This window comes from Numida meleagris, chromosome 2, assembly GCF_002078875.1.
Source record: "Numida meleagris isolate 19003 breed g44 Domestic line chromosome 2, NumMel1.0, whole genome shotgun sequence".
NCBI classification, from domain to species: Eukaryota; Metazoa; Chordata; class Aves; order Galliformes; family Numididae; genus Numida; species Numida meleagris.
The window spans coordinates 84651940-84678078 of record NC_034410.1 but is presented as its reverse complement, the minus strand read 5'-3'; positions in this window follow the sequence as shown (position 1 = coordinate 84678078).

Below are 26139 nucleotides of genomic sequence, written 5' to 3'. Positions count from 1 at the left end.
GATTTTACCACGTTGGGCGCCTTGACAGAGGTATCAGTAGATGCCTTGTTCATGACAATAGGATTATTTATTTTTCAACGGAAGCTGAAAGCACTCAAATTACACAATTCTGAAAAAAGTGTTTCGTAATTTCATACAGAGGAGTTGCAGATGAACTCATCTGATGTCCTTTTGGGCCAGGCACTGCGTGCAGAAATAGTAGCAAAGTCCTTGTTCAGAGAAGTTTATCCTCTAAGTAGACAAGAAATAAGCAGCAGCAGGAAAAAAAAAATAGTATATGAATTCTACTGTATCTTCTGGGGATAGAAGCAAAGAAGTCTACCAAAAAGCTAGGAGGTTATGTGGGGAAAAGGAATAAAAGAAGAAATACTGAAGTTGAACAAGTTAGAATAGGGAAGAAAAGCAAGACAAACAGGTAAGAATAAACATGATATGCGCAGACTATGAAGGAAAAAGAAGGTCTGACAAAGAGAGCAATGACAGTGCTAAGACTGTAAATAGACTCTGAATACTGAGACTCAAGTTTTACCTGTGTCTGTAGCTCTACTCATTGTTTCCAACTGCCTTTCATTTGACAGCTAAAGGGTAAGGGGTGGAGAACAGAAGGGAAAAATACTGGTCTCCGTTTGTTAGCCTTAACCTCATGCCATGCTGGTGAAATCCAGGAAACAGAGAGAAAATTAAAAAATACCTAGGATCCAAAACCAGTCTAAGACCAATTATATCTCCCTGGTTGCTAGGCGAATAAATAGAGCTAAATTTTCAAAAGTGGCTGTAAAAATTCATGTGTAATTCTTTTCTATTCTTTGTGTAAAAATTCCACTGCTAATCTTCAGACTATATTTGCACTTATGAGCTAGGAAAATCATGGTCTACAACACTGTGAATGAAAATGCAGTTTGTGTATATGTTACATAGCTTTCCGAATTTGCACCAATTTGGATAAGACAAATCGCACACGCATAGTTTTAGATATTGCTTAGAGGCACCCTTGAAAGGCGCTCTTGATTCAAAAGCTATTAGCTACTCATCTTAAATCTCACAAGTCATGCAGGATTAGTCCTAGTATTATTAATGCAGAGAACAAAGTGATTGGAGATTCAAAAGCCATTTTAGATGAATTTAGTAAATTTTATAGCAATCTTTTCACATCAAAGGGTTAAGAGGATAATGGTTATGAATATAGTCCTTGATGTTTAAAGCATCCTTCAATTCCACCTGAGGACAGTGTAGGTCTGGAATAGTCTATTACCCATAATCAGATGAAACATGCAATTTATTTTGGGTGAAATTCTCCTCATCTGCATAATTGGTCTTTATATACAAGAACTATAAGTGAGGGAAATTCATATTGCCAACACAGGGTCAGGAAGCATAACATGGGACTTGGAAGAGAAGGGAAAGGAACAGATATAGAAAGGGGAATAGATAGGGGAATGGAAAAGGATAAGGGAAGGGACGGGGAAGATAGACAAAGGAAGGAGAAAGTAGAGGAGGAGAAAAGGTTTTCCATCTTGATTCTTGTGCACCCATCAACATCTAATATTTATCACAAAATTTCAGTGCATCTGCCCCTCAATATTAGCCATAGAGGAAGTGTAGGTGTTCAAAAAATGTAGGTATGTCTTTCATTCCATTTGCTCTTACAGATAAAGTTCCGCACACTTTGCTTTTAAACCACTGTAACTTTAAAAAAAATATTTATGTCTTTATACAGCCTGAGTTTTTGCAGGAACATTTATCTCCAAGTTTTTAAACAATAGAGAAGATGGACATTTTTCGTACTGCCTCTTTTAGGCATTTAAGTATCTGAAGTTTGTATTGAAGTGTTCAAGTTTGTAATACAGCTGTATAACTACAGAGAATTATACTGTAATTACATTCTGTTCTAATCACTGACATATACATAATTTACATTTAGGAATATAAATGGAAAAATCTCCATTTCTCTCTTTTTTAAATAAAATATAGTCACATTATAATTGTTTTATGGGTTTAAATGTGAAAAATCTCACAAAATCCTAAGGCTATCTACAAGACTGAGTTTGTTTTAATACTTACTCTTCTGTTCCCTCCCATTAACATGTTAAGCTTCAGTTTTGTAGTTTATATACTTACCTATGCTTCCTTGTGTAGCCAATGCTGTTGTGCAGCAGATTATCCCTTTTTAAAATCTGCTCTCCCCAGGGCACATACTTCACTCATGGCTCACCTCTGGCAGCAGTGGGTAGCTGGCTCCTACCTGACATGGGGCAGCTCCTGGGCTCTGCATAAACCCAGTACAATCTTGCACACTTACAGGTGTTACACAATACATGAAAGTGAGCAATTCTAGTATGAAAGCCTAAAAGATATGTGATTCCACTTAGCTTTCTCAGAACTGAACGATGAGTGATGACTTCTGGAAACCTTATCTGAAAATAGGTATCAAGCCTTATCTGAAAGTAAGTTTATAAATAAAGAAATAAAAGATCCCAGTGGCATCTATATCCTGGCTTTCAAGGATAAATCATATGCTCGTAATAGAGAGAGAGAAGTGACAATGCTGGAACTCTATATTTTTGTTCTCCAGCCAGCACAGAAAGCAAGCACATGTGGCCATATGGATTGTGTTTAGGACTCCAAAGAAGCCTCTTTTCTCAAGCACTTTCATAGTAAATATATGTGATTAATTTCCAAATAAGATATTTTAATTGCAAGGGAAAGAGCACGACACTGAATGGTAATATCTGAATGAACATGCAAACTACAGGATTTTGAGGAATTCCTGATGTGTTTCATCTGTGATGTCTTAAACTAATCTCAGCACTGCCGTGGTCCTGATGTGGTCAAACCGGAATAAGCACATCTGCTTCACTCATTTTTTTTTAACTTTATTGTGGTTTCTTTGTTTTTTTCCTTTGGTTTGTTACAACAAACAAACACCAATTTTCTTACATGGCTTTCCACTATTTTTGCAGTACATATGTCCATTAAATTAATAGTATTTGTCCTTGAATTTATTGTATTGCACATGCACATACACACATGGCAAATGATCAGTTTGCACTTTCCACTCTTCAAATATTTCAGTTTTTAGATCTGTTGAAATGTTATTAACAGTCCTCAAAGAATATTTTCATAGAATCATACAATCATAGAATGGCCTGGGTTGAAAAGGACCTCAAAGATCATCAAGTTTCAACTCCCCTGCTGAGTGCAGGGTCGCCAACCACTAGACCAGGCTGCCCAGAGACACATCCAGCCTGGCCTTGAATGCCTCCAGGGACGGGGCATCCACAACCTCCTTGGGCAACCTGTTCCAGTGCGTCACCACCCTCTGAGTGAAAAACTTCTAATATCTAACCTAAATCTCCCCTGTCTCAATTTAAAACCATTTCCCCTCGTCCTATCACTATCCACCATCATGAACAATCGTTCCCCCACCTGTTTATATGCTCCCTTCAAGTATTGGAAGGCCACAATGAGGTCTCCCTGGAGCCTTCTCTTCTCCAAACTAAACAAGCCCAGTTCCCTCAACCTTTTCTCATAGGAGAGGTGCTCCAGCCCTCTGATCATCTTGGTGGCCCTCCTCTGAACTCGTTCCAAGAGCTCCACGTCTTTCTTGTGCTGGGGCCCCCAGGCCTGGACGGAGTACTCCAGATGGGGCCTCACAAGAGCCGAGTAGAGGGGGACAATCACCTCCCTCTCCCTGCTGGCCACTCCTCTTTTAATGCAGCCCATAATATAGTTGGCCTTCCGGACTGCCAGCGCACTCTGCTGGCTCATGTCCAGCTTCTTGACCACCAATTTTAAAAAACAGTATATTCTAACAGAAAGGCCAAAAACTTTCTATTTGGTTTTCAACAACCAGATTTTTCCATTGGAATTGAGATGATGAGGAAACAATGTCATTAGCTTATTTATGCAAAACGTTGTTAGAAGTGAAGCCCCCTTCTTAGCTGGTGTTCTATCATTTCTCCAAATATTTGCTGCATCTGATTATAGAATGAGAAATAGATTCCTCTGAAGTGTAAGAATATTTCACATCTAGTTTATAAAAACTCCCAGCTGCTTGGAGCTTCCACTGTAGCCCAGTTCTCAACAAATTACCTCATTATGTTTGTGTTGAACATAAGTAAAACTGTATGACTACTTATGCAGCTGTTGGGAATTAGCAAGCACTCTATGTTTCAATAATGAGACTACTAGTGTAGCAATATTGTGAGTGTGGTATGGCTGAACTCTAGTTAATGAATCTAGTATCTCTGACGGGAAAAGGAACAGGAAGATGCAGAACAAGGTCAATTTACTAGAAGTGGACAGCCCCGTTCTATTTAAAAGAGGCTTTATTCTCCAGGCTTATGAGACATCTTCCTGGGATTTTGTGGTGTCTTGGGCTGTGGTGATTAGAGAAATAATCATCTTGTAAAGCAATGGAGATAAGAAAGGTATTTAAATAATGTTTCGCTTCTTTATTTACCTCTGCAGAAAGCTGAGGGACCATACAGATGAGGGAAACATTCTGCAAGCTTTTAAAATTTCCAGAGTAAATTCAGCAATGTTACTGTGAGTGTTATCACCAAATATTCATGCTTGATTCTTTATCAAATTAGCTCTTCTGTGAGTAAATACATCTTTGTTGTACTCCTAGAAAATCAGCCTATGTCCTGAAAGTAACAATACTGTGGGAGAGTGTTACAGATAGGCAAAGCAACTGATCTACATTGCCACAAAATAATCTCAGTAAATTAAGTGGTTTCCAGTTTAGAAGAAACAGGTATCAAATCCAGGCTCTACAGCTCTACAGTATTTTTTTTCAGTGTTTCAGATCATACATTCGAACTACATAATCTTACATTATTTTGTCGAAATTCGAATCATCAATCTTGTATCCTGCAGTGGAAATTTTTTAAACAGCTTTGAAGACAAAGAAATTCAATGAAAGTAAAACTATTCTTTTGCTATACTATCTCTTTTTTTTTTTTTTTTTGCAGTCCTGTCACGTCTAGTTCATGTCATAACTGAATTAAAATTTGACACAAATCTGTAATAAATTATTTAATAGTAATAAGATTTTTTTTCAAAATCATACTGAGTACATAAGCCATACATAATTTGTGCATTGTGACAATACTGTCAAAGTTAGAACAGTTATATGTAAAATATTATATAGGTATATATATATAGAAAGAGAAAGATTCATATTGTTATGAACATGGAGGTATACCAATGTGTATATTTTGGTAGAAAAGAAAGAAAGCCATAAATTTAATTCATTTTTTTTTAAATAAAATCCTAATGTTTCATACACATATGCACAGAGCTAGCTGGCAAAAAAATAAGCTTGGATTTTCCTTCCAAAGTCTGCATAGAACTTTTAACTGGAAATGTTTTGTTATGGAAGAACATGGCCTCTTTATTGAAACTAAACATTTTGATAGGTTTGTTGCTATTATGAATAATTCCCGCTACTTTTTTTAGTGTTATGCCATCATTTGATATTTGTTCAACTTCAGTTTTGCTTTTACAATTACAATATTGTATGAAAACAATATGAAGTTTTTTTTAAAAAAAATTCAACAGTCACCATGGCATGCACATGATACTACCTCTATAGATAAAATAAATAATTTCATGCACAGTACTTTCATGACATGGGTCTTCTAACTTCATTGACTTTAAGACTCAAGGGAAGCCCAGACACAATTGTCAATAGACCTCCTTGAAATAAAAACATCATTTTTCCTTCCACCCATTGCAAGGAAGACTGAAACTGCCACTGATAATTAATCCACTGAGAGAAATCAATATTGCAACTGGTTGGAGATGAAACAACCCATAGCAAAATAAACTTTTGCCATGACAGTGTAGCAGTTCTTCAGAGTATATTCTGTCTGTGGGCAGATGTGGAATCTAAATAATTGACTGTAAAAAACTAGAAGCCAGTTGTATCAAACAGTTGGATTTTAAGGCAAAAAATAATAAAAGACAGTTATTGTTCTTGTATATGCTTCTTCAAAACATAGTAAACAGCTCTATATTTATAAAAAGTGAAAATACTGTGAAAGAAAGAGAAAAAAGACAGAACAACTTGCAAATGGCTGATAGTGGGAACTGGTTATATGAAAAAAAATCACTATTGTCCTCCATTCTGCTTACACCATTACTGAAATTAGACTGCAGCACAAGAAGTTAGGTTTTGACAATAAACTCAAGAGTAGGTCATCATTTCCAGGCTTATATTCATTTTAACTCCCAGGTAAAGGCTGAAATATTTACTGTGGGAAGGATTTTAGGGATCAGTTAGAAAAAGAATGAGTTTTAGTATAGATTCTTGACTAAATTCAAACCACTCGGGTAAAATTCTTGGAAAAAAAGAAACAACACAATAAACTGTAAGACGCTACAGTTGGAAATCAAACCTATACCTATTTTAAGTGGAATTTAGCAGAAACTAACAAGACAATCAGTGACAGAGCTCAACGATGCACAGTTGTCTTCCAGAAGCCCTCCCCTTAGGAGTGTTGCAGTGGGGCTTCAGAAGTACACAGATTTTAGAGTCAAATGGCTAACATTCCCTCATTTGTTTTCAGCACAGATCACAGAATTACAGCATCACAGAATCAGGTTCCCTAGAGTACGTTGCACAGGTAGGTGTCCAGGTGGGTTCTGAATATCTCCAGGGAAGCAGCCTCCACAACCTCTCCAGGCAGCCTGTTCCAGTGCTCTGTTACCCTTGAAGTAAAGGAGCTCTGCCTCATGTTCACATGAACACACTGAAGACACTGAAGACATCCACCTTTTAGCAACAGAATGAATTCTGTCTCCACATTACAGAAGGTTATGGAAGGATGAGTATATAGCCAAAAATGTCAGGCCAAAATAAGGCAGGACTGGTACAAAAAGATGAAATGTTTTTGGTTTTTGTTTTCCAAGAAAGAAGAGGAAGTATGGCTTCACACCCCAACAAAAGCTGTGCTATAAGCAGTACTCAGACAGTATTAGAGGCCAGAAGAAGCTGCCATTAGCCATTGTTATTCTCTTACTTTGTACAAGAGTCTTTCCTTAGGATACTCCATCCTTTTATCAGCTTAGGAAGAGGTTATTTTTCAGCAGTCAGTATTAAGTCAAAAGATTCCTTGTAAATAAGCAATGAAACAGGCTGAAATACAAAGCATCACTGGTGAAGCTTGCTCTGTTTTCTTGCTACTGTAGTTTTAGTTTCACAGCAAAATCCCATTCCAATATGGGCTAGAACTTTTCAGTCTTCCTCGTGCTTCTATTTGCAAGATTTTTTTTCCTCTGAGGAGACTACAACTGAGCTTTTTAAGCATGGAAGAGTGAAATAATTCTTTTGTAATTACAAATTGCTACTGCTACAGACTAAGCTCACTAAAGTCCCACAACCTGTGGTTACTATGAAAGTTTCTTTTCCTCTGGTGGAAATGACCCCATACAGAGCAATTATTCAATGGCTGACAGAAGAACTGCCTTCAAGCTCCACACCTACATATAAGTAAACACACACATAGACATATGTTCTATTTTTATGTTAAAATCTTGCTCAACACACTGAAATGGGACATCTGTATTAGGATTCTACCAAAAGCTTTGTTAGCAATGGCATAAGAGAACAGCATACAAGTTGGATATTGGTTATTTATAATTAGATCTTTGAAACTGACTAGTTACATGAAAATAAGATAATTTTGAAGACTACAACCAACCTGATCAGTTAAATAACTACAAATCAAAAAATTAATAAGTAATTAATACACTACCTGATTGGGATGCAGAGTTGAGCATGCCACAGGATACAAAATATTAACAGGACTCCTCAAGAGGTTTTCCATATAAAAAATAAAATTAAAAAAGGTTTATGCATTAGGAGCAACAATGCTCACCTCTCTAATAATACTTCTTTTCTCCACCAGAAACTGTTATTTCCACTTATAGAAGAATGGGCATCACCGTCAGGACCAATGAGGTGTAGGGATTTCCAGTACAGAACAGTTCAGCAATGAATCATCTTCCACAACCCATTTTTTCTTTATTGCCTTAAAATAATTAATAATAATATGTTTTTAATTAAGCTCCTATTAAAAACAATGCTTATGCCACTAGCCTTAAAGTAGTTTCTGTTAGAAGAAAAACTTCAAGTACTTCAGAGAAGATACTTGGAGCATCTGTGAATATATGTATATACATGTGTGCACTGATAATCCTGTGCACTTGAACCTGAGGGTCTCCAGATATTTAAAACTTGTTTTCACAGATCCTCCATAGGAACACTGAAATATAGCAAACCAAGGAAGTCACACCTCCAGAAGGTAAAAGGGTGCAGAGTTGAGTCTTTAAATTCCCATACCCCTTCTACTAAATACAATTTTTTAGTAATGGCAAACAGATCATTTCTCTAGGGAGAAGTATGTAGCAATGTTTTCACCTTCTCTCTAGTCCTCTTTTGAGAAACCACAGTTTGAGGTTAGGTTATATAAAAGCCCAAAGCCATGGCTCTCATGAAAACAGTCTAACCATGTTTTTCCATGGATAGTTTGAGTCTGGGGATCATGCATTACTTTAGCTGCAATCCTTTTGCTTTGGGAAGACTGGTGGAAAGGATATTATCAATTTTGCAGCAAAAATCTATGTTTGTTATAAGAGAGTTTCAGAAAAAAGGCTTGTGATTTCCCTCCTCTCAGATACAGAGGGGTTTTCAGTGGAGGGGGCACCAGACTGAAATTGTTTGGGTATCTCCTCTAGGGAAGAGCATCGGCTCTCTGCTGACCAGGAGCTACACTTCTGGTATTGATTCTTCTGCACAAGCTGCTGAATTGCTCTAGCCACCCCTATATTTACAGCCTGTCAGCTACCCTGATACCAGCTATAATTTCTGTGATAAATATTCATCACGCAGGTATTGAGCCCCATGACTTCTCAGTTGTACAAGCACAGTGTGGAAAGATTTTGTCTGAAGCAGCAGACACTGCAGTCACTTTCAAATCCATTCAGCCCTTTAAGGGTGATCGCTTGTCTGCAGGGCTGGCCCTGAGGACAAGTAAACTAAGTGCTTGCCTGAGGAGCCGGATTTTGGAGGAAAGGGATGGATCACATAGGGTGCTGCATGCTGAGCACTTTCACATCAGTGTTTCTGTCTGCTTAAATTAATCAGCACTGAGCACCCAGGAGAAGCTCAGGCTTCCAGGGATTGAGCCTCCATTAAAATACATTGAGCTCAGCACAGCCTGGGAAGTAGGAGCCTGGCTGGGCCTTGACACACCAGGGATGTGGCCGTGAGCCATGATGGAGGCAGAGGCTGACAGGCAGTTAGTCGCTGGCAGGCCAGGCAAGGGCTGCAGTGAGACAGGTGTGGGACAAGCGTGAAAGGGAGAGGCATCAAGTACCTAACCCACAGGGCAGGCCCTATTTGTCTGACACAAACGCTCAGACAAAGGTGGGATCAGGCACAGCACAGGCACTGAAGAGCTGCAGCACAATACCCGGGTGCTTCCCTGTGCAAGCTGCTCCGCCTGACTTGTTTCTGCCCTGACACTTGTCTGCTGACCCACCGCATACCCAGCCCCACGTGCTGGACAGAGGAGCTTTGATCAGAAGGACTGATTTCAGAAATAGATGGCTTGTGTGGCTGATTTATTTCTGCTACAGCAGACTACCAGATCCTCTGAAGCAGTCTCAATTACCTTTATGTAAAGGCTGTTATTCTTCTCCTACAAGTAGTAGTCATGTTTGAGCAGCCCGATTTGTGCAGATTTGGCCTGCCTTGTCCACTTAAAAGATCATTAATCACCACTCCAGTTTATAAATCAAGGAGGCCAAGTTGCTGAGAGCAATTGAGAGTCTGAGGCTCCGCAGAAGTACTTAGCCAATTCCCAGACCCAGGCTTAGCATTTCTTTCTCCCTTCCTCTAGTAGTCAGACAATTCATCATCCTTCTCCCATTGAGGTAGAATGAGACTGACAGAGGAATGCCTGAAAGCTAATCAATATGATCAAGTTGAGGGGGAGAACGCGACACAATATTTTTTCCTTTTTTTTTTTGTAGTTTGTTTCTGAGTCTTCTAAATACCCCAAAAACATTCACTTTAAGATTCGGTAGCTTGCATTTATATAAGACAAAAAGAACCGACAAAGAAGTATGCTCCTAAGCCAAACACCAAACAAAAAGGAGATGCAGCAACAGGGTGAAAAAAAAGATACTACCGTCATCCTTTTGCAGTAGTTATCTGTGAAGAAGAATAAAAGTGTCAGGCAAGGAATAGGACTATTATGATCACGGATTATCAGTTTGGGGTACTACAGTCACACAAGATTGCTTTCCTCTACAGCAGTGTCAAGTGCAATCGGCAGGCCAGAAGTCAGGAGGTCTGCTCCTGCTAAATAAACTTCAGCCTGTACTGTGCTTGCGTGAAGACTAATGAGGTTACGATAGAAAATGGATGCGCTCCATGAGAGTAAGGGAACTTGAACAAGAGGTTTATTCTCCTTTTCTGTGATAAGTTGCTTTTACATATTCCAAGCACAGCCCTTCTTTTGAAGAGAGAGAAAACACAAATTGTTCATTGTACAGAAGAAAGCATGAGTGACAACTGTAAGTGGAATAGACAGTTTCCATTACCCCCTCACACTTGCTGAAGAATAATTTGCAAAGGCTGGGTAAATTGTGTTTTAAGAAGTGTAATGACGTGTAATAATTTCCTGTCAGTGTGTCAGTTACAAGCAGAGAGAGTTTGATAATTTTGGGATAGGAGATGGAAAGAACTGAGAATAGGGAGAGGGAAGACAGAGAGAAGTGGGAACGACTTTTAGGATCGCTGGCTTCAGAAACTAATGAAAACATAATTGTAAATAAAAAACAACAAACAAAACAGGTGGAGGGCTAGATAAAAGCAAGAGCTGTGCAGCAACCAGCCCAGATACTAATTCCCATTTGCTTTCCCATTAATCTTGCATAAAGATTCCAGGTCACAGGTCCAGCTACAGGGAGTATTAAGCAATTTAGTAGGATGGGAAATGGTTCAGAAATCAGAAAATGGATGATCAGGAAAATTTCCTTTTCTTGTCCAGTGAAAGGCATCTATATCACAATGCAGGGACAGAATGTTTCTGCTCTCTTGTCTCTCTGAGAAGGGGAAAAACAAACAAAGAAAACACAACAAATCTAAAAATAATTTTTAAAAAAAGAGTTAAGATGTATTTGACTACATACTTATGTCTTTGGGAATGCACAGTGTGGTAGAGATCTGTATATGTCACAGCTTATAGATCAACCTAAGATGAATGAGCCAGTTATTTTCACACACAGTTTCACTCCTGGTTCTCGTTTTTATCTTAAAGAGAGTATTGTCTGAGTTTTATTATTTATTAATTTCATTATTTTATCATGCTGGCAAATCTGTCAGCAGGATAATGTTTGCTTTAATACATCTAAGGCTGAACCAAATTTTCACTCTCCATTATACTGGCACCAAGAATTAATCTACTGACTTCAGAGGCTTTATTACTAATTTACATTGTTGCAAAAGTAGAGAGAATTTGACCCTTGTCATTTAAATGTTAAATTCTGGCCTCCTTGATAGGCCAGAATTTCCCCTCAATATTTGTTATTCAGATCAATTTTTTAGTCTTAAAAAGGGTGGTTTTTTTGACCATTTCTTTGTATTTTGAAGGGGGAAAAGGGTTTGACAGAGTTTGTTTGTTTGTTTGTTTGTTTGTTTGTTTTAATATAGAAACTAGTATAGTATTTAATACAAAAAAAAGGCATTATTTTCCTAAAAATTTATTTTCTTGGTACTGTCTTGAGTTGGATGACTTGAATAATCTCCATGGCAAACTGGAATTTGAGCTTTTTAGAAGGTAGAGGATTTTTAGCCTCAAGTATGCATTAGAAAGAAGTCCTCTGTACCTCAAACATTGAATCCACTATTTAAAATAGAATATTTATCTGTGGATATGCCACAAGACAGGCACACCTTTTGTTTTAAGGTATGTCATTTTGTAAAACAAATGTTAAAATGCTCTGGTTTGTGTTTTTGTTTGTTTGTTTTAATTTGTGTTATGTTTTATTAGTTTGTTTTTAAATAAAAAATTAACACAGAGATTTTGCATGAATTTCTTTTCTTTCAAAATGTTTTTTCAAAATTGAATGGGTAGTCATATCTTGAGACTGAATATGAAACTCTAAACATAACAACACATGAAGGAGCCAGGAGTGTAATTTACTTCTGTAAACAGCTTCACCAAAGTGATGCTGAATCACTGTAAACTGTTTTCATGTTCCTCCTTTTAAAAGGATGTTAAAAAACTGATGAGGACAAAGAAAGGAACCATGAAACTGATCCAAGTGCTATACAAATTGCCATGTGGTGAGAAGTTAAGGAAACCAAACTGTCTAGATACTCAGGGAAGGAAACATAAAAGATCAAGTTGACCAGATTTGTGTTATATAAATACCCTTACAGAGAAAAAACACTGTGTACTAAAGTGCTTTCTCATCTAGTAAAGAAAGCATATGGCCATCAAGAGCATAAAGCTGAGACAGATGAATACAAGTTATTAATAGGGTTAACACTTATACAGTGAAACTAACTACCAAGGGGAGCAGTAGGTTCACCACTACTTAATATATTCAAAGCATTGTCTGGAAGTCTCCCTGATAGATATTCTGTTGTCACATACAAACTACTGAGCTCAGGAGATAAAGCTACATGATCTAATGGTTCTTTCTAGCCTTTAGTTCCCATATAAAGTATGGTATAGATTAAAACTTTACTATATAGAATCAAACTTAACAAATAACTTTGAGAATTTCTTTTGATCCTGTTAGTTTATTGGCTGTTTTAAAATATCTAGTGGGTATCACTACCTGCCTCTGTTTTCTTTATGGAGCTGGGGTCAATTCAGAAGTATTTCATTTTACTTCTGAGAATAATTTTATAGGCAGCTATAATCGTAATAGTCACACATGCACATGAGAAGCAGTCCAGTAAATGAGCTGATAAAATGTATGTTTCCTGACAGGCTATCTTTTTAAGTTCTACCAAAAAGAAATGACATGTTTTGTAGCTCATGTCCTTCCACAGAACGACACAGAACTATATTTGCATCTCAAATTTTGTTTCAAATATGGATTAGAAAATTTCCAAACCTTATTCATAAAACCCAGTTTTCTTTACTTGGCACTTGGTAAAAATAAGTCTTTAAGAATTATTATTTTTTTTTAATTTTACTAGGAGCAATCAATGAGACTTCCTTTCATCAATGTAACAAACAACCTAAACGTCTGAAGTCTCCAAAATTTTCCGCTGCTGTAATAAATAATCAGGAAGTAAAATTTTGACAAAATGCGCTGTCTTGGCTCTGAAGAAACCACCATTGTTAATTAGGTCAATAGCATGCATTATTAAATATTCTTAAAGCGAAGCCTCTAAGTACAAAAGTGGTCTGCATCAAATCATTATTTCTATTTAAAAAAGAAATAGGAAAGAATCAAAATACAAATACAAATGACAAACATCTGAAGACATTATCAAGTTACTAGTGATTTCTACCATTCCTTCAGTTTCCTCAATTGAATTTTGCCATTATTACTATTGTAACTCTTGTTATGTTTATGGATATAATTAGAACAACCAAGCAATAGGCACTCTCCAGATAGAAAGGAAGGTACAGATTTTGTCTGGAAATGCATGATGCTGATTACTGTGTTCATATAGGTTTAATTTTTATAATACCTAAACAATGAAGCCTTAAAATGTTTTCACTTAAATTTGGTGGAAGTAATCACTGTTTGCAGAAGACAGATCAAACATGGACTAACCTTAAAAATCTTTGTTTCTTTGATAAAGATCACTTTTGCCACACATGGAAATAAGCAGCATGCAGTTTTGACAGATAAGCCAATCCATGCCTTTGTTGGGAAGTCAGCTAGGACACGTGGTGTGTACTGGTCTGTGAACTGCCCTAATTTGACAGGAAACTGAGAGGATGCTTGTCAGGACCTTTACCGATACTTCTGCCTTCTGATGGTGGCTTCAGACATGCCCATAGGATAAGTCAGGATCCTTCCTGCTCTAAAGAGGTTTTGAGCCCTGTTTCTCCCAATAAATGTTACCTATTCCTGAGATGTGAATAAGTGCATCACTTCTCCTTGGCACCAGAAACAATCTATTTCTCTAGCCTCCCCTCTGTCCTTGTTCCTCTCCAATACTCACAAAGCTCCCAAAGGATCAGGAGATTTATTCCCAGAGGAAGAAACTCAAAGGTCAGGCATAAAGGAACACAAGGAGATCTATCCTAAGCCAAACAAAAATTTCCACGAGGTGTCATAGAATCATTGAATTGCTCAGGTTGGAAAAGACCTTCAAGATAATCAATTGCAACCACAACCTAACCATACTACTCTAACAACCCACCACTAAATCATGTCCCCGAGCACCATATCCAAATGGTTTTTAAACACATTCAGGGATGGTGACTCAACCACCTTCCTTGGAAGCCTATTCCAGTGCCACTAACAACCCTTTCTGTAAAGAAGTTTTTTTCTGATATCCAACCTAAACCTCTCCTGGTGCAACTTGGGGCCATTTCCCCTTGTCATGACATCTCTTGCATTTCTGCTCTTTCCTTCAGCCATCACCCCATCAAACTAGAGCCCTTGATACATGCCTTTTAGCAGCCTGCTCTCATAGACAAATCTCAGTTATATGAGAACCAATTGTCATAAATAATTTGCAGATCATTTTGACCATATCAGTCAGCGGAGGCCAAGTTTTTATGTGCACTGCATTTCTCTTTAGTGTGTGATAATAAAAAAGACCATTCTAGCAAGTAGGTTATGGGAAAATAGCATAGCTAGAAACAAGTTTTCCTCCCTAGAAGTGCCTGTGACAGCAGAGTGAAGACCTTGACAGTATCCATCTAACCAGTGTACCTTGCACCCTTGTTTAACCTCCTGAAAGAGCTGTACCCCAAAGCCAGTCTATGCAGCTGTGGTAGAAAGCTGAGGTTAGACTCACTGCTGGGGATGTCCATGTGGAAAGCGAGCTTTATATTCCTCTGCTGTGCAGTTGCTGCGCGCTCTGCTGTTACTTGGGAACATCCACCTGAGCGCCAGCATGGTGTGGTAGTAAGATTGTTCTGACCATTGCAGCATGTCTCTGCTAATGTGCTCCCAAGCTCACCTCTCAGACTTCAAATACAGTAATTGTTAGTCTCATTTGAGAGTGTCTCAGGCCAGTTCTATGTGAGCTGCCCACAGCTGAGCTACTTCTGTTTCAAAGGCTCCATTTAAAGCCATGTTTTTATTCAGAACTCAAGAGACTATGCAAAAAGTACAATGCAGAACTGAGCTGCAGGCACCTTGACTGTGTTGCCAATATGGAAATGGTTTCTAAATGCAGTGAAAATTATGAAAGCTCTATTATTCATGATGACACTGATTATCTGCCACTATACCTCGCTGACAAATTCAGCCACCATTTTCAGATGAGATATCCTACTTTGTCGACAGACAGCCCTAGAGGTACGAATTAATTATTAAACACTAGTTGATGATAATTACATGATAACTTTATTGACCAAAATCAGAAAGGAATGTGTGATGTATTCTAGATCTGCTCTATAAAATGAATCCTTTGAGAAAAGAGACTGTCTAATCTAAAAGGTACTTCTTATATAAACCATCTTTAGAAAGTCCTTTGTCAAAAATACCAGCATCATTCTCTAAAAGCATAAAAAATAGGAAAACACATTTTAATCCAAATGTTTTCCTTGTCTGCATTAATTGAAATATATGATAAAGCAGAATAGTAATTCAAATTCCATACTGATGATCACATTCAATCTGTGTCCCGGTGCAAATTTCTTTTTAGATTTAATGTTGTACATTCTTCTGTCATTTGTAATTCATCTTTTCAGAAAGGGTGTCCAACTTGAGAGGTTTCAAACTGAGTGCTCTTACATGAAGCTCTCCAAAATCAAGTAGAGAAAATTTCCAATTTTTTTTCAAGCTTCTTCCATTAGAATATGTTATTTCTTGCATTTGCAGTCAGTAATAATTTTAATGTGGCTGCTTAGTTTTTTATATATTTTAAAAGATATATTCTTTCATAAAGTACTACAGTTCTTTCTGATTCTTCTTGGATATTGCTGCGTAAAACTAATTTTCAACTCCATGTGGCAATTAAGTGAATTAGGGGAAAAACTAATTAGGGTAATACATAGTTTTATGTTGCCTGTCACAAGCCTTTCACTTGTACTTCTGCTTGGATTAACAGTCTTTTACACATATATGGATCTAAATAAACAGACAGGAGGTATGGCTCCAAAAAACCTGTAAGGGTGTGTTTGCAAGAGCTGTATGGGAACTGATTTTTTACCTTCACTTCAAAAATCAGACTTATAACAAAGAAACAAAGTGCATAGCAAAATGCTACCCTAGCATTTCCAAGATTCCAGCTGAGCACGAGACAACCATTTCCTTCTGTGAAGAAGATTGGTAGGGTTGAAAGGACAATTTGTTATGGGATCTAATCCTTACAAACATATTTATGGTGCAGTGTCAGACATGATGACTTTTGAATAATACCACTTCGGGAGTAGGGCCTGATCCAGTAGAAAATCAAGGGCTCATCCACATAGCATAATGAGTTATTATATTCATGAGTTTTCCACTGCAAAGTCTTCAGGTTTACAGGGTGGTGTCTCCTGTGCCCATTACAAGTACAGAAGTCATGGTGAGGGATTAAAGCATCCTACACTAAGGAAAATCTCATGTCATCTTCCTTCCCCTGCTGTTGCACAATGTACACAGACTGAAGGCCATCATGACCTGTGAGATGTCATCAGTGCAGGTCACATACAAGTACACAATCACTGCAAAGGTTTTGGAGTTTTCTGTATGATCATAAGCACTGCAGATTTCCTTAATCAAAATTGGCTGTCCATCCAATACTGCACTTCCAGCCTTGACTGGGTACCGGTAAGAGCAGAGAGACTCACATGTTACCCTCTCATCCCCAAGTTCTGGATCTGCTACTGGTCCTCTCACAATTCAAAATGGTCACACTAACACAGGATCATCTCTGTACTCTTCTCAACACAGGGGAGATTATTTGAAGTTCTAGCTATTAATCCATCCCTGGCATACTTTTGGCAACAGCTACAACTTACACATCTTGAACCATCAGCAATGCTGGGATGTTGACATTTACTCACAGAACTGACATTTTTATAGTACTGCTGCCATGAGTTCTTAAGCATAAACAGTAATGACAGGGATAGAAGAAACAGCAACTGAGCCTCAGTCAAGGCTGCCAACGTGTTTCTTCCCTGGTTTCCATATTTGAAGCCTTTCCTTGTGATCATATATTACATAGGAATTAAGAGTTTTTATGCACTGCATGCTAGACAGATTTATGGGTGAGTAAATGTACAGAGTTTTGGGGACAGATAATGAGCCAGAACTTGAGGACGTGACCAGTCCACCTCTAGGCAGCGCCTGCCTTGAACAATGATGATGAAGAGCATCCCATTCCAGCTGGCCTAGAAGTCAGAAGTTATTCCCTGACATTGGACAGTAGTGTACAGATATCTTTATCTTCATTTTGGACTGCTAGCACCCAAACACAAAGGAAAGAGCCTAAATACCTAAAAACGACAACAAAAAAACAATGCATGCCTTAACACAAGAAACATGAGGAACGTTGTGGGGGATATGGAGTACAAATAGTTTATTATTGTTCTAGCAGTAGACCATCTATACATTTCTCAAGGAGAGTAATGCTTACTACAGGTGTAATCACTATAACTGAATCATTATGCCATCTGTTTTTTCTTTTCTCTCTTACTGCTTTGCTCAATACTCTGCCCTTGACAGTATATCTTTCCAAAGTCTGTTTCAGTGAATAGTTGCTAGACAGTTCTGTTACTTTTTAAATATCAGATTGAAAACCAACCCACACAAGAGATAGAAATCATATATAATGCCAAGATAACAGAATTAGTGGAACTTTTATGACCAAAACAGTATTTAGAAGAGAAACAATTAATTAGTATTGGTTGGAATCTCCTGTAATGATGAATAATTCAATATATAGCGGGTAGCAGTATCACTAGCCTGGATCACTCTACACTTGGTTCAACTGAGAAAATCACTATGTAAATAGAAAGAGCACAGAAGCACTCCAAGGCTCCTATAACAATGGGAAATTCTTTATTTAAATGATGGAATTAACATCAGCCTAAGGCTTTCCTGTGAATTTCTGATGTAAAGCTGTAATTTGCATATCTGTGAGTATGTATGATATAGTTTATCTTTATATAAATAAAGATCCACACAGCTCCCTGAATTTTTCCTATATGAGTCTATAAGTAAGTAATAATGTACTGGCTATTTTGGATTTCTGTATGTATTAAGGAGCATTAACTGCCTGGCATGACAGAGTGATTTAAATTAGCAGTGTGTAATGTGTGGGTGGGACACTGGAGAACAGCTGTGTGGAGAGCATCCTTTGACCAGACCAAACTGGAAGAGTTAAGCCCTTCCCTGACTTCCTGTATCCCCATAATTGCCCACAAGTACCGTATGGAGTGAGGAAGAAAACAGCTGTGGCTGTTATATTGCATGTTTCCCTCTCTGAGGCCCTCAGTTAGGAGGACTTGGTGAAAGTTCAGCTGTGTCTAGAGACAGAAGGAAAAACCTTGAGCCAATCAACAATCCCACCCTTCCCAGCAATTAACAACTAAATTCTGCTTTAGGTGAGAAGAGCCATCCCATCTGCATAACCAGCTCCATCACTAACTAGGGATCCTCCAAAGGTATGGACTTGGTGTTGTCTTGCTCCTATGACATCATCTGACAAAGGGAGTGGGACAAGGCAAAAAAACCTCTACAGGCTATATAATCATTGACCACACACTAACAATCTGCTGTGATCTTCTGGCTGGAGTGACATTACACAAATAAGGAATTAATACTGAGCTGAAAGATATAGATTTCCCAGTATGCGGGAAATAGTATTGATCCTACTCACTTAAAATATGAACTAGTGGCAGCATCTGCATCATCCTTAAAAATTCTCCTCCCAGCTACCAATGTCCCCCTTTGGTTATGTGGTACCTCGATACACTTTTCAAATCCAGCTTTGTTAGTGGAATTCATTATACAAATGATGTACTACAGATGATAAGATAATTTATCATTTCTTCCTGTAACTATGACTTTGTATGATATTAATTCAAGCAGATCTGGGAGGAGAACCCTGACATTTAATGTTGCAGCCCAGAACCTACTTTGCCCATCTTTGAAAATAGGTTTGATATTTGTGTAAGTTATAATGCAGTTTAGTGTAATTTTTTCTAAACTGGACTGATGCTTCTTGCCCTTTGGTCTATAAATTGCCATTAGTATAAGTGAAAACAACGCAAGAAATAAGTGGCAAGAAGATAAATAATAATAACCCCTAGACTTGCACTCATTTGGCAGTAAGTAAAAAACAAAAGTATTTTTTTCTTTTTTTTTTTCTAAATCCCAACAGACTGAAAATGATCAAACAAGGTTTGAAAATACTTGAGGAATCAGCTATCCGTAGTGTCTCCTTCCTTCACAACTCAGTCCTAGACCTGAAAGAGATCTGTTCTGTGCATAGTAAAGTTGAGACCTACGTGGAAAATCTGATTATTATTCTATTTTTATCAATTAGAATTCTGGAATAAGTGTTGGTAAGATTTTATATTTAAAAATGTTATACTCAGAAGTGAATCTGGATTTTGCATTAATATTTTACAATTACTTCTTCAGTGTTTGTATTTTGGCTAGTCGAATATGAACTTTTCTGAACAGAATGCAGGAACAATGTGTGTTTAAGACTTGGGTTATGAATCCTAGGGACATACAATTGCTCTTATGTTAGCTAGATAACATTTTGTGCACTGAGGAATAACTTCCTTGAAGAAGAAAACTGAAGATAAGAAAAAATGGTTTTGTAAAATATAAATAGCAAGGACTCTTACAGATGTTAGTAAAAACAATAAAGGCCACCAGAACCACACAGCATTTCCTAAAGAGCCTTAAGAGACTCAAATATTAAGCATCTGAACTATAACTGGTGTTATGTAAACTATAACTTAAATTTGGTATTGGAAGAAGAAAAGATACAAAATATCCTTGCTTTCTAGGACGTTGAAGAGAAAAGCAAACAGGAAACACTGACAAAACATTAAAAACTGTAATGAAACCTAATGAAATATGTGGATAAATGATAAACTACAAAAGAGTTGATACAACTTTTGTAAGCAAGCCATGCCTCAAAGATTTGCTTGAAGATTTGAAGGTATCACCAAGTACATATTAAGCTTGAACCAAATGACACAATGTACTTGAACTTCTAGAAGTCTCATTCAGCATTACTTACCAATGGCTTCTGAAGAAAGTAGATTGGTATGGAATAAAATGGAGGAAAAATCCATGGATATACAGAGGCAGAAAACAAAAACTGTGAAAGGAAGGTGTCATGGTTTTATCATTTTTGGTTATTGGTATTCCACATCATAACATCATGTAGTGTACTGGGAGTTAAAGAGTTAATGCTCCAGTTCCCTGGATCATGGATAGTTCTGGGTACCTGGTCCTCAGAAGAACTACATTTCCTGGGGGACTTTGCTGCTCTGTTACCATTTCAGTTCAGAGGGAAAGATAAAACTGTTCGCAGATCACGAGACGCTCTCTTCTCTGCCCATCTCTCGTCCCGGCAGCATCTCACTCCCCAGCCATCTCACCGTTGGCATTAGAGAAAAGTCTACTTTAATTTTGGACACTCTCTCTCATTTTATTGGATTTATTATCTTAATTTGTAATTATATTGTATTATATTGTGTTATTTTGCATTCCAATATCTTATTTAGTAAATGAGTTTGTTTCTCCTCAGATCGTTGCCACTGTTCTGTTTTTAGGCCCATCTCCCTACCCTTTTTCCCTTTTCCCTTTTCCCTTTCCTGGGGCGTGGGTCCATGGTTCCCCTGCCCCATTAGTCACAGAACCGGGCCAAACCAGCCCGTAAACCACTGACAAAAGGCTATCAGGGGCATGCTATGAGAATCCACACTGGCATCAATGTCCGTCAGCGTACTCATATACAATGTTGAAAAGGAGGAAAATACTGAGGCAACAATTTGCTGAGACAGGAAGTTACATAAGATAGTCAAAACTGACACTACCTAAACAACATCATAGAGCACCTTGCATGCTAATGACTGATTATGTGATAAAATTATACTAGAAACAAAATGACAACAAATAAAAGGAATGTATGCACAAAAAATATTCTCACCTACAGTGTTTTGGACTCTACATCATCTGCTGCCACTTGCAAAGAGAGCTTGGGATCTCTGAAAACATCAGCTCAGTGTTTTGCAACAGGAAACAAAAGGCAAAAATAATATTAAGACATATTAAGGAAAAAATAGTAAAGCAAAGTAACATCATTATGCTACCATTAGTTTTTGTGAGTTCATGCCCTGAATACTCACATGGCTCTGGTCATCTCATTAAGGAAACCAGCTTTACCCCCACACTTCCCAGAAAGGGAAAAGGAAAAAAAAATGCAGAGATAAAAAAAATGATAAAACTTGCTAAATCTAATGTATAAAATCTAATGTATAATATTATTACTATATTATTCTAGAATAATGCAAGGAAAGACCAACTAGACTAAGATTTTTGATTTGTAAAAGAAGCAGCTAAATAAAATATAATGAAGGTAATTATTAATTCAGTTGTTCAATAACTGACAGATTTTTTCAGATGCATAATTGCTGAAGTTTTCACGGAAATTAATTTCCACAGTGTTTTGTTTGTTTGTTTGTTTGTTTTTTGGCCATGTATCTGGGTAATTACTACACTTAAACTGCTTCCTAGATGACAGCAAAAAATACTTTAAGGCTGAATATTTATACCTTTACCTATTTATAAGAGGTAGGGACTTACAGAAATTCTCAAGATATTTTTATCTTTCTCCAAATACTTTTGTACACATTGCTATGTACCATCAAAATAATTAATCTGAATCACCTGAATACTAAAGTCAATTGTGAAATATTTGGAAAATGTTAAAAATACATTCATGCAAGAGTGACCAAGGAAAACAAAGCAGGTTTGCAGTGAGTGACTCAACAGTAGTCCCCTCCATTAGCACCGCTGAAAATCATATCTTTGCAGTATCTCACTCAGACTGCAGAGCTGTGAACACAGCAGTGGAGGATGGAGATGCAGGAAGGAGACCCAGAATGAGCAAAAAATGAAGAACAGACATTGACTGCTTAGTTGCAAGGCTTCATTCTCGACAAAATACCCAGGAGGTCATCCAAAAGAATTGAAGGGAAAGAAACAAGCAGCAGGCTGGGGGAGGTTTGTATTTGGTAAAGAGGAAATGTGTCTATACAAGGATTTGGAGGTGACTCTGCAGAAGCAGAAGTGTAAGTGAAATAGTTTATTTTGATGTGACAGCATTTTTGTTAGATTTAAGGCAATGAGGCAAGTGTTGATAGAAGATCTGTAACAAGCAATTTAAGAAATCCCAAGTGCATGAACAGGAATTGTGTAATGAAGGGCATCAAGGGGACTTAAAGATGTTAACAAGGAGAAAAACAAGTGGCTTTCTATATAAGAAGAAGTCATGTGAAGGGAAACGGAGGAGTATATGAGCACAGCAGTTTTAGCTTCCCAGGTTACACAATTTACTACCCACAGTAGTGAACACAGACAAGAGGAGAACAGAGTAGAATAATGCCTAAGTCACCAAGGGAAAATCAAGACCCACACACACAAAAAGAAAAGATGATTAAGTTAGAATGAATAAATTTTACAGAAGTAGCCAGAAATTAGCTTTACCAAGGCTTGATGTTAACAAAAGTCATCTATACTACAAAGCTGTGAAATGGGGAGAATGTGAAAGTTGGGGTAGTAGCTATAAAGTATATGGTGAAGAAAAAAGGTGTAATAATGAAAACAATTACAGAAACAACAACAAAACATTATCAGGAATCTCTAGAAGGTAAACAGAAATATAATTCCACACTAGAGTAGAGAAATGGCCAGAAATCTAACTCATGCAACACACAATGTGATCAATGGGGTAAAGATTTTTAACATTAACAATTTTTAAGTTAGAAATTGAAACCTTGCAAAAGACTTCACCTAAGGAACAATATTATTTGAAGTCATTCTTGTTTCGTCTTCTAATTTCATGCAAGGACTGGAAATGATTCAGTTGTGCAATATCTAATACACTTTTTTTTTTAACCAAGAGATTAAAAATGAAGAGATTTTTTTCTCTGTCTGAAGTTTGTGAAGCAGCTGTTTACAGTGCATTCTCACAGAGGTTTCCAGGGATAAATCAAAGCTGGTCACATGCTATGTGGTATTTCCACACAGTCCTTGATTATCTAAGAGCACAGCAAGTAATCAGGAGTATCCTTCCAGCTCAGCAGAAGCTATTTCCACTTAGCTCTCTTAGAGAAAGAGGCTCCACTTCAGCTGAGGTCTCTTGCTGTAGCTGGAAAAATTGAAGGCTTTCTGTTTCCCCCCAGGGGCTATGTGTCCTGGGTTTATCACTAACCTAGCACATTATTAGTTACAGAAGTTTTTACTGCTTATGGAAACCTGTTTTTATTCTTCCTCTTCCCTTGCAAAACACAGAATTTTATGTTATTGCTTACAGATTTAATAAACATTACTTTCCACTAGTAATCTCCCCTTGTAATTGGATGCTACTGTAAACAGGCCATGGATGCAGCTTTCAGTGCTGGAGGTGGCAGCTCTGCAGGAAGCTGGGAAGCATCCTAGGAAAAGTAACACTTTGCTGGTAGAGTGATGCCATGCTTCTTGGTGCTTCTTCTGCCTGTGCAGTACTACTTTCCCACATCAGAGAGGGATCTCCTTGCCACTGCTGTGCACCAGCTTCACAAAGGCACTTCCCAGCCCCATCACTGGAGGTGGAAGAAATGTACCACATGCTCACAGACAGCTTCTGCCCTTAGTCCTGAAGTTCTGCATGGCCAAACGAGCATCAGTTGAAGTGCTTCTCATTTTTCCCCAGTCTTCTCTGCTACATTACACCCTGGATCCTGTGCATTTAACTCCTCTGCAGGCAAACCTTCTTACTCTATCCACTGCTGGAGCTCTAAGAGGCATCCACTCCTAGATGGCAAACAACCAGGAGAATTAATTGGTTGGACGTATCCAGAGTTAAGCCTGAAAATACCTAACCACTAAAAACATGGAGTAGCTACAAAACATCCCAGAAACCTGCTCCTTTACCATTATTTTCTAAAGCTCACGCATGCTAAGTCTCCAGCTATACTGAATTCCTTTTCCTAATTTTCCTCATACATTGAGAAAGGGGTGGATTACAAATATCAGTTTATACATACCATCATAAATAAATATAGTTATTTGAAGTTTCATGTAGAACAGTTCACTTCAGGAAGAAGCATTACAAGCACAAGAGAGTACCTCCCAATATTTAATGAACAAATAAAGAAAAAAAGAAACAAAATCAATTTCCCTATGAAAGCTACTTAATATAAAGAGTGCCATCTGCTGGCACGATTGAAATGAGGCATTGTTCATAGGCATAGAGGTTCAATAAAGTTTTGTTATTCCCTGTTAAGGGCACATTTCAGCTCTAAACTGTTTCACACTCAGTTTTATTTATTCATGGTGTTGCTTTTACAGAGCAACAGTGCAGTCAAGCACAATGGTGTAGACAGCTCTTGTGTGAACATGGAGGGGAAAAAGCAGCATCTATTAACTCAAAGTATTGTGGGATTTTTGTTTTGTTTTGGGATTTGTGTCTATTTTGATTTTTTAACGATGATACATTCTGAAACAAATATTTTGGAGAATCCCTACATTAGAAGTAAAAGAGGCAACTAATTATTTTTCAAAATACTGCAGGTGAGACTTTCAAAAGAACTTAGTCTTCAGTGTACTTGTGAAAGTGTCAAGCAGCTTCCGAAATGCAGCTTTAGGGTCTCTGGTTTAGAAGTAAATTACTTATAAAGAGGAGAGAATAGGAAGGGATGAAAGCAGGAAAATGTCTGTTACCTTTTCAACACTGTTCTGTTTCAACCAATGTTAAAGTAACATTGCCCTCTTCTAGCACAATGACTATTTACTGAACAAGCCTACTGGCTGATTATTTGGTTGTTATCATTATTAGCAATATTTGCATTTTAGACTATATTGGAGTAGTAGAAAAGTCTTAGACTGGCCTTATTCACTGCTGGGACAATAGAAATGTTTATTAATCTAGGACACTGGTGTTCAATGTCTGGTTTCCAGCACGTTCACAACAAAAGATACTTCATTCCCTTTCCCAAATAAATTTCCATTCACACTGCAACTCACTCACAATCTCTCCTCTTACTTCTTTAATGGCCATTACATGCTCAGTCAGTTCCTGAATAGTTAAGCTCCTTCCATATCTCATTTTGGCTTTCTTAAAATATTACACATCTGACTCTTTGTTTGACTTCCTCTGCTTTGATGTGTGGTTCCTATGAATTGCTAAAGCAGTTTTCAGTTGCATCTCACTGTTCAGAGTAGACACCCCTATTTTCAACTGTCTGCTTCGCTATTATTCTCATAGTATTTACTTCCTCTTTACCATCCATTTGCTAATCAGTTAGGTTAGCCAAAACACAAAGGTTATTTGTCAGGTACTTAAGCAGGCAAATATCACAAACCTTCCACTAGTGCTTTCACCAGTTCTGATAATACTCATTATCTTCCCAAACATTTGCTCTCTTGGTCTTGGAAGCAGAATAATTCCAACAAAGATCTTTGAACATCTTTGCCCATCAGGCACAATACTCTTTGATACACTCAAGCAGGATTCTTATGAGGCCTCTTACAAGAATTCTTACATTCACATGGCAGAAAAACAAAGGATTCTTTCCCATCCTGTTCAGAATGACCTTCACCCTCATGCTTACCCCTCACATCATTATGCTTGCACAGGCTTTACACAAGGCTGTTTTTTAGTCCACTCTGATGACCAGTCTCATAGTACTTCTTATGAAAAAGACTGCCTTTCAGAGCAATCTGAGGCTGCCTTGCTTCCTTTCTGCTTTCCACCTG